Genomic DNA, 15,804 nt, shown 5'->3' on the forward strand with positions numbered 1-15,804 from the left:
AGCAATTCATAGAAAAATTTTAATTTACTGGGATAAACGAGGCTATTTTAACCATGTGTGTCTACTATGAAGTTCATATAGCACCTTTTTCATTTGCATAAGTCCTGTTAATTTTAAGAGTTAATGACGTTTCTGTTTTTAAGAAAAATAAACTTAACCAGCTTTGTCCTAAGCAAAAAGTCAGTATTTCAATAATATTAGTGAAGATAGTACTGCGGTGTTTTCACTACAATATCCAACTTATCAGTTTAAAGATTTAGTGAAAACTTTAAGAAATGGCAATCTTTATTTTTTCTGGAGAATAATTTAGAATATGAGCTAATTGTAAGTAATACTATTAAGGTAGATAAAGATATGAGCAGTTACTTGATAAACATCACTGTCATAAAAGTAGATGTAATCAATATATATGATTTAAGAAATTGTGCTAAGGTAGAAAAACCGCGAAGTTTAAAATTTCCCACGTAATCGTTAAATATCAAAAACATTTGATTTTTCACAATATGTCTTCATCTACTAGATAAATTAGTTTTAATGGATTTTTTTTCGTGCACTTACACTTTTTCAATTCTAAGAACGTTTTTGATTGTCCTAGGTTAGTTTTTTAAAAATTATCTTTAAAGCAAACGAGAAAATAAACAGTATTTTTTTTCCTTCAAATCAAAATTTTATTTTTCTGTTTTTTTTTTCTTTCTAAGTGAACCGCATAATTTTAAAAATTTGTCACTTAATTTTTAAAATAACTCCACGCAAAGAGCATTCATTACCAATAGATACAAAATTCGTTAATGTTATATTTACTACTATCATGTTTTTCCAGTTATTTTCACAAAAAATGGATTAAGATAATTTACAGACATTTCTAATTTGGTTTGGAAATTTGTTCAATTTAGTCAGAAAAACCAATTTAAAAATTTTCTTTAAAGATACTAAACAGTTTAGTTTTGAATTATCTTTAGATAAGTTGTAAATCAATCTATAAATTGCGAATTTTTTTGTAATTGTTTTAGCACTAATGATTATTAAATGAAATAAAATATAAATTTGTGCCTAAAATTTTTGTATTATGAATTTAAAAAATATGTGACTAGTAGTACGCATAAAATGAGAGTAAAATTTCAGAAAACTCTCTACCCTATATTATTGTTTTTATATTGTTTACAGTATGACCTGCCTAGGTCGGGATAGCCTGGTTGGTTGGGCGTTGGATTCTTGTTTGAGAAAACGGGAGTTCGAAGAATCCCTTTGTATTAAATGGTGATTGGTGCACGTTAAATCTGTCGGGGTCACAATGTCCTCCTAGTTCCCATAACAAATGAATACCTCTAGTGGTACTGATCGAAGAGTTCCCTTGTCTTCTGGATTGGGTTCAAAGTTACGGAGTTGAACATAGATGGCCGTTGACCCAAATTTGGGTCGACTGTTCAAGGATAAGGTTATAAAAAACGGTATGACCTGCCCCACCATTTAGTTTGTAAATACATTTAGTCTTAGCTGAAAATAACATTCAAAACATTTCAAATCCTCATCCCTCATTTATAACGTGACGTTAATTTCCTTTAATCGATTTATGGCTTACGACTTTTTAGAATAAATAAAGTACAGAAAATTCTTATGAAGTGATAAAACCGCATGTAAATTTAGGTGAAATATCAATAATTAAGGCCCATGCCTAGAATATCAAGCATGTTCCCACTTTGTCTCGTAAATGAGAGAGGAAAGATGCTTCAAGATTCCGTTCCGGTTTTAAACCTCTGACGCAAATGAGGCACCGGTATATTTCATAACCATAAATTATCAACTTCGNGAAGAAATAATATAAACCTCATTAAAGTTTGATTTAACTTCGAAACCTTGTAGTTTTGAACTCAATTCAGAAGACAAGGGAACTCCTGGATCAAGTTTTGGGAGAAATTTTGCCTTCGTGGAGGATGGACGTGACGTAACTAATCCGCATTTGCTTGATATTCAGAGGAAAACCTCTCATAGTTATCCTGATAACCAGGGTACTCTAACCCATAATTCGTCTACCACTGAGGATATTTTACGACAGCACTGTGGTCGATGCGAGCCGGGTACGGAATTCGTATCGACCGACCATAGCTGTGATTCGAACCCGGTTCACCTCATTGGATGGCGAACGCTCTATTTCCTGAGCCACTACGACTCGCAAAAGTACAGTTCATGTTCATAGTTGAACTATATTGTTTGAGAGTTTTTGAATGGTCCTTTAATTTTGAAATTTTCCGTTTGAGTAACCAATGTCGACCTCCCTGTTTATGCCATTTTACACCATAGGACATTTTACTTTGTTTTTATTTCCCTCAAGTCTAACTCCCCATAACCCCTCATTCCTTAAGAGGACGCTTTACCGTGGGAGAAATTTTCCATCGCAATTTTTTTTTTCACTTTCATAAGTAATTTAAATTATAGAAAGAGTGATTTCAAGTGAACCTAGGGTAAGCCGTAAAATTTGAAATACTGAAAAGAATTTTTTTAAATACAATGAAGTTTTCTTCCAAATATCTGTTAGCATTTTGATTTTTTTTCAGAAACTGAAATTGCATAGTTTGTTTTGGGTTCGCCTAGACTCACTTTTTATATACTTCGAATTTTAAATCAGTCATGTAGAGGAAACAGAATTTGCTATGAAAAATTTCTCACGTGATATAGCCTTCTCTTTAAGGAGAAAATTGAGCGCTATCGGCGAAATTTGGCCACAAATAGTCAAGATTTTTATCAAAAATTTCAGCGAAAAAGAGCATAAGCAACTTTTAAATCCAGAGGTGCGATTTATCCGTTATACTGTTCCATATATAATCCTATACTATGTATTTTATGAATGAAAAAAAAATTACAATTTTAAGTTAATTACCTTTAATTAGAAAGATTTAATTATTAAATTTTAATTAATTAATTACAATTTTAATATCTAGATTACATCGTGAGTGAATTTATTGGCATACCCTGTAGAAAATATTCCATTTTTATTATAAAAAAAACATCGAATTGTTTCAATTATATTTATATTTGCTTCATTAGCATAGATTGATAGATAGATTCATCATTATTTATAACATAAGCGTAAGTTAGGGGATTGAAAATCAATGACTCGTCTAGTCAAGTTTTCACTAAGTGAGTATAAAAGACTCTTTAATCTTAATACTAATATCAAAGTAAGATGCGTTCCAGTCGTGCTGAATTTCCCCAAAATTATGTTTACATTGAAACGGATCTACTATTTCTACCATAAAATTCGAAATAGTCTGATAATCGAAACACAGATTAGTTCGTGACATGACCACATAAATTAGTCATCCACCTTCTTTGAATGACGGGAAGACTCGGTTGGATGGCCGTTCTTGCGGTCTTTATCTTTACTTTTTTTAACAGCAGGAGGTAACATAAACGCATTAATTTGATTGATTATGTTATGAGTTTATTAGTGGAATGGGTTTTCGTTCTGTTGATTTGCGATAAATGGTAAAAAAATAAAATACTGGATCAACAACTTAGTTGAAAAAAAAGTTTTTTGCGTTATGTCATGTTTAATTTTTACGTAAGTAAACAGCCTATCTATAAGCCATTTACTACATTGTGATTTTTTAAGTTTTGGAGAAAAAAATATTTTTCTGTGTAAAAACGATATTTATTTTTAGGCTTAATTCGATGTCACTGCCAATAGTGGCCTCACATGCTAGGTGTCTGGTCCGCTCCAGTTTATTTTAATTCAAAATTTCACATTGATCATATAAAATAATAATCAATCCTATTGTATGGGCGAAAAATAATTTCTCCATTAAATCCCTGGAACCAAAAGTTGGTCAGTACACAGGTCAGATTGTTCTCACAAATTTAAAAAAATTGATCTTTTTTTTGTGGCGGCTTTGGGTTTTATTTGTAACTATTAATCAAGGTATTTGATCATCTTGCCTCCCTCATACCGATTAAAACATTTTTGGCTCATTAGCTATCTCGTTCTTAGGCTAAAAAGTTTGGAGATTCATGTTCGAAGAGGTGCTAAAAGATTTAGAACAATACAGTCGAAATGTGGAAGAAATTGTTTAGAGGGTCTAGGAATTCTGAGCAAATACATCTTCTTAATAGTTAACTGAACATACCAATACTTAAGATCAATGGACAGACACAGAGACGGATTAAGTTGTCACGGGGCAAATTTGGACCTTATTTATCAAAACAATTCTTATATCTTTTCATAATCTAAGAAACACTAAGTTATAATATTAAGCAAATGCTAAGTTATAATACAAAGCATTAATTAATTTAATCACTTTTCCATTAACTAAATTTAAAATCATTGAAAGGCTTAATAATCCAAACGAAGTCAACACACATCTATATAAATAAAAATGAAGGTCTGTCTGTCCTTTATAGACTCCCATTCTACCGAGAGCGAGGAAATTTTGTAATAAAAATAGAAACTCATATTTCAAATTTCCCCCATCCTGCCCCTCAGGGCTGGAGTGCAAGTTCGAGATTTGAGTCATTAGATAGCTTTTAAAAGGCATTGAATACGTCTATTTATCTTTTTCAATATATTCCTATATTTCTCGTATATTTCTGTATATTTCTCGAGACATTTGACCGTTTCCAAACCTTTCTAAGGGTTGCCACTCAAATCTAGGAGAAAAATTCCCTGTGTTTTCCCTGTACGCGTATTATACACAAATTTAAAGGAAACAATTACTGTGCTCTTGAATGAGCTATTTGGGCTAACTATACTAGTTTTAATTCCTGGAAAAACTCTGAATAAAAAAAGAACAGCTGAACGTATTTATAGAATGATATAGCGAATGAAATAGCTTAATATAGCTGAAATAGTTAAGTATAGCTGAAATATCATCCTTAAATATCCCATAGCTTTGAGTGGTCACGAAAATAAAAAACAAAATTCTCTAAATTTTCCCAGTTTACAAAAAAAAAAAAAAAAAAAAAAAAAAAAAAAAAAAAAAAAAGCTCAAAATTCCCTGAATTTTCACTGTTGATTTTAAAGCTCCCCATATTTTTCAGATTTTCCCTATTCTCCCTGTAAAATGGAAACCTCTTTTTTATTATTATTATTTTTTTTTCAGTTTGTATAGATAAGCACATATTAGATACGATATGAAATATTTTTGCTCCAGATTTTATAAACTTTTTTATAAGCCCTTATAAAATTTACAGCAATTGCATTTCCGATAAATCATTTCCTTTTTCAAATCTCAGAAACCTATCATTAATACATGGAAGAAATTAAAATTAAGGACTTTCAAAGAAGAACTTAAAAAATAAAATTGTCACTGGAAAGGAGTTTTTAGGGTGAAATGGAACAAAACAGTGGATCAATATAGCGAACACACAATTGACTCATAAATGTCTCTGACAAAATCTAAGAAGTTTTTCCAATAGCAAAGAAATATCGAACCTGATTTCTTACGAAAGTGACCTCACTACTCAACATCTTATTTCTCTATACTATAGCTATTTCATGGAAATCAATAAAAGCCTTTTTAGAAAGAATAGAAACTTAACAGGAGGAATATAATAGTAGTATATGCTTTTCAAATGTTCTACAAATCATGTAAAAAGAGAAAACGCTTTGTGTTTAATTTGCACAGATGACATCAAACAGATTTACTGAATTTAAATATTTTACCACTTAGTACTGAAATATTTAAGATTTCCGCTAGTTTGTTAACTATTGACGTTATGTCCATCGACAAGCTAATTTTTTGCTTTATTTTAAAAAATGGCACATGATGAAAACATGAAGAAAAGTTCCATTTGGGGGGAAAAAAGAAAGGGCTTTGATCTATTCTTTAATATGTGAAAAATTACAAAACGCTGCTGGTCTCATAAAATATATGAAAGTTGAGAATTATTCATTGATTTTAATAATGCGATCGGGAACACAGCGGAAAAATTTCGCCATTTGTGAAAAGTTTAATACATTTTTCCAATATTTAAGCTATTTATTAGATTTAAGGTCCCTAGTCTACTAGTCTAATTAAAGCTTTGTTTAGAGTTTAAGGCCCGCGAACTACGGATTTTTTTTGTTTTTTTGATTTTTTTTTTAAATTTTATTTTGCAAAAGAACTTCGAAAAATCAGCGTTAAGAGGACGCTTTACCACGGAAAAAAACATTCCGGGCCAAATTCTAAGTTGAGTTCAGGTAAACTTAGAGTATGCCATAAAATTTCAAGTGCAGCAAATTGTTTTTCAGAATATTAAAACATTGAGTTGTTCGAAAAGTAATTTCGTTCCTTTTTTTTTATGGAAATGAAAGGCTATTTTCTTGTAGTGAATAAATATTTCGTTGAATTGTCCAATCTGGTCCAATACCTTTTGTCATCTTTTTGAGAGTTGCATGATTCCACGCTCATGAAATTTATGTTCTTAGCTGGTAAAAAACTGATCTAAGGGGATACTTCCAAGGTAACGGTTTTACCGTCTAAAAAATTTTGTAGAGACCACAAGATTGTTTTAGACAATTCATTCCTCGTCCCCAGTGAAGATGTGCTTCAAAAATGGATCATTTCTTGACGCTTGAGAAGCAAATCACAGACGTTAACGCGACCGCACAAATTTCTTTTTACATGAACATGAGGAATCCATATGTCCAGCTTTTAGATTAAATCTTAGACTTTTGAAATGGTTATGAACGGTCGAATTTAATGTCTCAGCAATCTCACTAGTTATTGTTCGCCTGTTTGCATCAACTAATGCTTGTATTGCGTCTTCATTTGCTTAAATTGGCTTGGAACTTTATTTAAGTCAAGATATTAATTTTCTGAAATTGAATTATAGTTCTCGACCTTTCAGATCTTATGATGTTCAGAAAAATCTCATGAATACTGCGTGTAAATTTTAATACAATTCCATTAATAAAACTTCTTAAAATATCATGCCTGTTCACACCATAGAGCTGAAATAGAAGTAGAATAAGCACGCTGTTATGTTTCACCTCTTTTCATCGTTCCTTCTGTCACATATTACTTCCTGCAATTTTGGTGGAGAAACTAGGGCGTCGTTTGTTGATATTATATTTTGCATATCTTCAGAACTTTTTAAGCGAATAGAAAAACTTTTGCACACAACTATAAAATTCTTTTAACAAAGGAAATTCCATGCAAAGAATAACTTTTCGCGCATTTCTAATATTTTATTTAATAATAGTAGAAATAGTTTTGACTAGTAAGGTATAAAAATCTTTACATCATTTTAAAGAATGTAATTTTGATGGTAAAATGCAAAATTTGAGCGGAATTTATAAAATAGTTCCCGAGAAATCCAATTTTAAATTAACAACTTTCTTAAAATTCGATTTCTCTCGTACTATATCATCACCGATAAAAATTAAACGGGATATGATTAGAATTTTCTTTCTAGATAGAATCAGTGTTGTTTTCTATGTTATAGCTCTCATGAATTTAATGCGCGTTCTTTAGCATTTAATTATTTTTTATTCAATATGTCAGATAATGAACGTAAGCGGACTACGTTACCATATTAGAATTCCTAAGGCCATCTGAGTGTTAATTTTTTTTTATAATTATGCTTTTAAAACGTGTTTCTATAAAACGAGAAAGAAATTTTAAAAAAAAACTCACATCAATGGCAATTGAGATTAAAAAAAAAATATGTACTGATAAGCAAAATTAAAGGAGAAGTAGCTGTAACTCATTTAGGAAAAACATAAAAAATTGTCATATAATTATTGACGCCAATGATGTTTGATTAATTTTGGAAATAGGAACTACTTGAAATAATAAAAAACAATGTACGAAAGTGTAAAATTTATGGAGAAATGGTGTTGATTCGTCGAGGTGAAAAATTTAAAAAAAATCACCATATCATTGACGATAATGATGCTTAATTAATTTTGCTATTATAGGTACTAACTGAAGTAAAAAAAATATTGTTATTTTATTTTACTGAAAAACAAAAGAAATGGAGATATCGTAATAATTCGTTTAAACAAAAGCAAAAAAATCGCCATAACTTTGTTGACGCCAATGATGTTTAATTAATTTTGGTAATAGGAACTATTTGAAATAATAAAAAACAATGTACAAAAGTGTAAAATTTAAGGAGAAATGGTGTTGATTCGTTGAGGTGAAAAATTAAAAATAAAATCACCATATCATTGACGATAATAATGCTTACTTAATTTTGCTATTATAGGTACTAACTGAAATCTAAAAAAATATGTATTGTTATTTTATTTCACTGAAAAACAAAAGAAATGGAGATATCGCCCTAATTCGTTTAAACAAAAGTAAAAGTATCGCCATAACTTTTTTGACGCCAATGATGTTTAATTAATTTTGGTAATACGAACTAAGTAAAATTTTTAAAAAATAATAAGCTTTGTACTGTAAAGCAAAATTAAAGAATCAATAGCACTATTTTCTCTAGGAGAAAAGTAAAAGATCGTGGTACCATTTTCGACACCAATGATGCTCAAATAATTTTGTATTCAGCTAGTATTATACTAAAATGATGCAGCTCTATGCCTTACACAATGAAGTTTCTTAATTATGGTTGATAGATCTTGTTATTCACAACATGATATTCATTGTTACTTAAAAAAAACGGGATCCTTAATGAATATTGTGTTATATCATACTTTGAAAATATTTCATATTAATGTAAAATAATTAAAAACAAATTTTAAGTTAAGAAATTTATTACGCTTTAAGCATTATCATAATTTTCTTTAATAATTGTAATAGTTGACCCAATTAAGCTGACATGAAAAGTTTTGCGATGAATTTAGCTCTTAAATTACCCTCATTTATGGAGAAAAGGGTTAAAGTATGAAAGCACTTACGAGAAAGTTTTAACTTTTGTTCTATCAACATCTCTGGACATTTGAAGGTAAGGCTTATCGATAAATTAACGAAACAAACATTTCAGAGTTCTAAGTTGTTTGATAAATTCGAAATTAATAATTTTGCAAAGTTTGTTGATCTATCGGCTCGTTTACGTCATTCATATGGTTCTGTAGCAGATGCGACCGTTTCTGAAACTTGAATAATGCATTTTATAAATAATCTATCTACGAATGCATTTAATTTAAAGGTGCGAGTTATTATATTTAGAATTATTTATATATGAATATTAATAAATGCATGAAAATAGTTATGGAATATTTTAATGAATTACAGATTGATCATTAATTATTCAGCGTATATGAATAAGCCAATATTCTTAAGTTTCTCTGGACCGCAAAAATGATCGAACTCAAAATTTAAAAATGCAGTCATGTAGCCCGAATTTCACAGAATACTATATGCACTGGGAAACAAAGTTTTCGTTGCATTTGCACAAATACTTGATCTTGTCTAATTCGGGAATCTGAAGTTAGTTTTGCTCCCAAAACTATAAATTTTATTCAAAAAGACATTTTTAGTATATTTTTTGTCGAATGCACGAGTTTAAAAATGTTACGTGTATCAGGGGTCCACGTGAATATTTAATTACCATCGTTAATCAGCAGATCTAATTTTGAACCGACTCGGCTAACGACTACCAAAATTAAACTCCGTAGCCTTGTAATTTTGAACTCAATCCAGAAGAAAAGGGAACTTGTGGATCAAGTATTGGGAGAAATTTACCTTAAGGGACAACTTTAATTTTAGAAATTTACCTTAAGGGACGAAACTAACCCGCATTTGCGTTGCATGGAGAAGAAAATTACAAAAACCTTCCATTGTTCGCCTGACGGCAATGGGACTCTAACCAATGATCCGTCTACCGCTTAAGATATTTTGAGGCAGCATTGTGGTCTGCGGTGCGAGCCGGCTACAGAATTCGTATCGACTAGCCATCACTGGTAATCGAACCCAGGTCACCTCATTAGGAGGCGAGTTCTCTATCCTCTGAGCCTCCACGGCTCTTGCGTAAGTATTGCAACAAGCTTCTATGAAATCTAGGACACATCATCAGTACTGAAATTGCATATGAATGCATACCTGAAAATGTCATTGATGCCACTAGGGGCGCTTCCCCTATTACAACTTGTTCAGATGCACACGCAAAAACAGTTTATAACAAGGAAGCACCCATAGCGGCGTTTATGACATTTCTGGGTATCTGGGTATGTATTGCTATTCAATTGTGATCCTGATAATGTGCCTAAGACCCCCTAGAAGTTTGTCACAACATTTATGCTACCACGTGTAAACTAGAGCGTTCTTAAACTTGTACATTTCGACAAAAAATAAACTAAAAATGTCCTAAAAAGTGATGCTTGAAGAGAGAAATTGATTGCAGATTTGAAATCAGTGATATAAAAGTGTTTAAGATCTGTTGAAAATTCTCATGCAACAGAAAATAAAGAAAAACTGCGATCTGCAATTATCTGCAATTAATATTATAATTTGCACTATAATTTTGAGAAAATGTTGTTTTTCAATATGGTGTTTGTTACTTAGAGGGAAAAAAGTATAAGTTCAATTTAGAACTTGACATGCAAAGTCGTAGAAGCAACAAATGAATCCTATGAGCAATTGCGCAATTACTAAAAAGACTATTTTGAATGATATTTAAATTAGATGGCGCCACTGGAAAACACCCCTCCTGCTTAGTGATGGACGACAACAACACCAAATGGTATTTAAAGTTAAAAATTGTCAGGCTTAAAATGTGAGACAATTCTTTCACAAACATAAATTCTTAAAAATTATTTCTTCTATACTATTAAACATTTTAATTGTTGATAAATACAAAAAATAAACATAAGGAATTTTTTTAATGAGTAGACATTTAATAGATTTTCGAAATTTATGTTTTCAAATCATCTATGAAATATTGTTTCAAAATTAAAATCATTTTTTTTTTTTCTTGAGACAGCGTATAAATTTTCACTGAAGCTTCTATTCTTTTTGAAGTATAGACCATAAATCATTGGAGAAAAAGTAATCTATATTCCTTTAGACAGTAACTCAACATGAATTGATAGTTTATTTACACTTCTAACATTTCATCCTAAGAGAGCCATAAAATAAATGAAAATAAACGATAAACTATCTGTTTTTCCAAACATTTACGAACAAAAAATTAATCAGATTGATTAAACTAAAATAGTTTTAAGATTAATATTAAAATTGAGATAAAAAACTGTCAAATGTTTAAAATATATATAATAAGTACAACTATATGTGATTTTTTATAAACTAATTTAATTTTTTTATAAAAACAATAGAAAATAATTTAATGAACCATCCAACTTTAATAAATATATTAAATGAACAAAACTCCTATTTTGATACTAGTTTTAAAAGTAGACCTAAGTACAAAATAAAAAACAAAACAAAACAAATGTTTCACACATTTTTATCAAAATATTTTTTTGTTTGTTTTAAGAATGTAGTTAAAACTTCAAACAGTTTCAAAAATTTTAAAGTTTAAGTTAAAAAAAAAATTTTTTTTTTCTCCATAAAATATACAAATGTTTCTCATTGTGAAATATAATAATTTCACACTTTAAGGAACATATTAAATAAACTATAAAGTTATGCACTGTTTTTTTATCAGTGTACTATTGTATAGTACAGTAGAACATTATTGCTGTATCGGTTTATATTTGCCACAATATTAATACGATCAGGGCAAACAGGACTAAGAGATTAAGCAATCTATTTCTTCTGAAATTTGATTGCATGATACTATGGTTCAGAGTGATCAAAATAACCGATTAAACTAAACGCCTTATTAAATTTACGATAATTTGTTTTGTTTTATAGTTCAATGTATACTTTTAAAAATTTCATAGGGCTGGGATAGCCTGGTCGGTAGGGCGCTGGGCCCATGTCCGAGAGTTCGCGGGTTCGAACCCCGCCGACCGAAAACTCCCCGTGTAGTAAAGTGACTGATGCACGTTAAATCAGTCGAGTCGCAAAAGTCCTCCATGTTCCCATAACAAATCAATACCTCTGGGGGTACTGGATTGGAGATCGATCGTTCTCTGATTCAGGTCAAAATTACGATCTGTGGATGAATGAATGGATTTATGAATGGGTAAGCCCTATAAACGGGTGCGACGTATGGTGTGGCAGAAGTCGAATTATTGGCAATAGATGGGGCCACCGAAAAACAAAAAACTCACACTCTGCCTTAAATTTGCTCTGTTACATCATGCAGCCTTGCCCGTGGGGTTTTCATAACCTAGGTACATGCTCAGGGCTTGGAGGAAAGGAAAAAAAAGCCTTGCCCGTGTGGCAAGTGACATTAGAAACAACAACAACACAACAGAAATTTCATTCTAAAATTATAATAAAATAACCGGCAGACGTCTGTCCATCCAATTAGCCGTAAAATGTACGGTAAATGACTTTTTTTACCTTTAAGGTTTTGATATCGTTTACAACTAGTATGGTTAAAAAAACTTAAATACAAAATTATACGGTTAACCATTTACGACCAGCACGGTTTCGAAATCACAAAAAATAAATTTACCTGCGCATTGGAGAAAGTTTATCAACTTTATGGTGCTGCCATTTACGAGTGAATCAGAGTATCGAATTCTAATAGTCTTTATGTGTTGAATGAAATGGAAGAAATATTTTGCCAACGCTAGGACTCAAACCTCTGTTCTGTGGGTCCTTAGATTGACAGATTAGCCCTCTTGGTTATAAATTTTACTCAGCTACAAGGAACTAAATGGCTTCATTAGGTGGGTCTAGTTGGTACGATAAAATTCTGGTTATTTAACCGTATTAAATTAAAGCAGTTAATAAATGGTTTTATCACGGTTAACAGTTTGAATACCATCATATTTATGGTTATTTGGCTGTTTTGTTTGAATATGACAAAATAGCATTGTTATTTAACCATTTTTAAGAGATATTTCTAACAGTTTACCGATATTATGGTTCAATGTATAAACGATTTTCACGAAGCACAACATGTAATAATTACTATTGAACAAATTGTTTCGTAGGCAATCAGAGCTATACCACTTTTTACTGCGTTTATTAATGATGATTGATGAATCTTTTTTTAAGAAATAGGTACTTTTTTTTAAATCATTAAATTTATTTACATATTGTTATTATAAGAAATCAAAATAGTGCAACAATAAACAGATGTTATATTTCAACATTATATCATCAAATGAACTGTAAGCAATTAAAAGGAAAAGAAAGATAATCATATGATTTCATGTGCAATAAAAAAGTTAGAATTAAATCTTTAAAAAAATTGAAACTATAAAAATTTATTATGAAAAAAAGAGTTTAAGTGTGTGTGTATCTCTTATACATTGAACTCCTGAATAATTAGTGCTATATTGCAAGATAATACCCGTTTTTTTCCAGATTTTTGCCGCACTATTTACGGTTTCTCGCTGTTTTTTTTTTTTTTTTTTTTTTTTTNTTTTTTTTTTTTTTTGGCAAAATGTGTTTTTACTGTTTTTCACCCTAATCATATCCATTACACAGTGATCTAAATCAAAAATTAAAAATCCAAATTTAAATTGTCCAAATTTAAATTGAGTTAAACTGTCCAAAATTAAAAATAAATAAATAAAAAAAAGTATAAAGAAATAACTTAGTAACTTTTAATTCAGTAAGTTAAAATCCCTTAAACTTTTTTTGAAAATTTTAACATTGAAATTCATTATTTCTTTACCTTGTTAAAATTGTTTGTTTAACGAATTCAAATATGCAAGTAGAATACATAAAATTGCATTTTATTTGCTCAAAAAGACGTTTTAAAAGTATTTATTTCAATTTCTGATTTTTTAGAAACTTCGTTGAATTCAAAAATGCATTGTTTACTTTTGACAGTTATAGATTCGCATTGCTCTTGTAAAGAAAGGTAAATGAAATGAAAGACAAAACGAATTATCTGCCCATATATCTGAGCCCAAAAATTCTGAAAATAAAGTTTAGAAATGTATGCAATCTTTCCCTGAAAAACATGAAACAGGCTTTAATAAAAATTCGGATGTTCCAACAAATAGAATAATTTTTTTCTGTACGCTGGTGCATGTTAAGTAAAAAACCATTATCTCTACGGGAAGAGGCTGTTGTCATTGCTTTTTCTAAGTGAATAAAAGTTTTCTTATAATAAGTTTGACTAAATGGAGGCCAAGTTCTCAGTGCGAACATATATCAACAGCGCCAACTCTTGAAACGACTTCGCATAGCCTTCTTTTGGTATGTTTTCTTAAATAGTGTGAAATTAGGAAAACAAAACTCATCGAACAATCAATTAACAAGTAATAAAATTTAATAAAAACGATATCAAAACGTGACTGACAGACAATTTTTTAATCACCACTTGTTATATTTAGTCACCCTGTGTTTCCCGTGGCAATAGTTAGTTTTGCCCAATAGTTTATGTTTTTCTTTCTTGATTTCAATTAATTAAAAGATCACATTAATGATGTTTTCTAGCTTGCAGTTCAACTGTGTTAAAAACGGGTTACATTGGTGGTTTATTGCATTTGTTTTCATAATTAGTTACTTTTTATTCGTTGTATCAGATAAGCTCAGTTAAAAAAATTTGGTTGACTTGTGAAAGCGGAAGCCACCCAAAAGAATAAGAATACTATTTTGGAAGAAACTACCGAAATAGTATTCTTAAATATGTTAGAAACCATAACATTTATTTTGCTTATAATAAGTCTTTTGAAAAGTGATCTTATAATTCTAAATATTGCAAAATTAACGATTACTATAAGAAATCCAAGTTTTGTTAAATTCAATGGAACAATTGTTTGATTGTAGTAAGTTCTTATGAATATAGTGAATAAATAATATCATATTCGGTGCTGAAGGCTTCTGGGTAAACTTTATTTCGTTGAATTTAACGTTTTTGAAATATTTTTTATTAATCTAATAACGCAAAGTTACCAAGATAAGCAGCAAACAAAAATAATAATAAACATTATTTTTGTTTTTTAATTGTTTTGGTACATTCCTTTCAGTTTCGTGTATAATTTGCGTAGTGTTAAATTTAATTAATACCGCAGGACTAATAATTTTTTATTTACCCCGCGCTAACAATGGATATTCAATTTGTAGAAAATAAGAAAAATAATAACATACGATTCAAAATATGATAATAAAAACATCCTCTTTAAAGTCCACAGCTTTGAACGATAGTCTATTTTTTCTTGTTCATTCACAGTACATCGAAACCAAATTAAATCAACTTCTTTATTAGATTACCATATAAACAGAAACAAAAATCTTTATGATGTATTTTTATTGACATCGTAAAGAATAAATAACTATGTGACTTGCTGTTCATCAACCCAAACAGATTGCTTATGAATATGTAATAACCACAAGAGATAATGTCGGAGGTTCTCTAAGAGTTTAGATTATGCGGTTGTATTATATCTGTCCAACAACCAAAAACCAAATATGTAACGATTTCAATTTATTCTATTCTATTCTGTAAATCTTTGCCTTTTATATGGAATTTTGCATCTTAATATTTTAAGTTCAATTAAAGTTTATTAAAGTTATCTTCTAGTTTATTCGAGTTTTTCTTCTTTGTCTAGATAGTACAAATGTATTATATATATATCTATCAACCAAAATTCAAAATGTAATGATTTCGATTTATTTTTCTATTTTGTAAATCTTTCACTTTTTATATGTGACTTTCTTAGAACTTTATATCTTAATATTTTAAGTACAATAAAAGTTTATTAAAATTATCTTAGTTTATTAAAGTTTTTCTTCTTTGTCTAGATTATACAACTGTATTATATTTATCCATCAACCAAAACCCAAATATGTAACGATTTCAATTTATTCTATTATATTCTATCCAATGCTCTTG

Source organism: Parasteatoda tepidariorum, chromosome 2 (genome assembly GCF_043381705.1).
Source record: "Parasteatoda tepidariorum isolate YZ-2023 chromosome 2, CAS_Ptep_4.0, whole genome shotgun sequence".
Classification (NCBI taxonomy): Eukaryota; Metazoa; Arthropoda; class Arachnida; order Araneae; family Theridiidae; genus Parasteatoda; species Parasteatoda tepidariorum.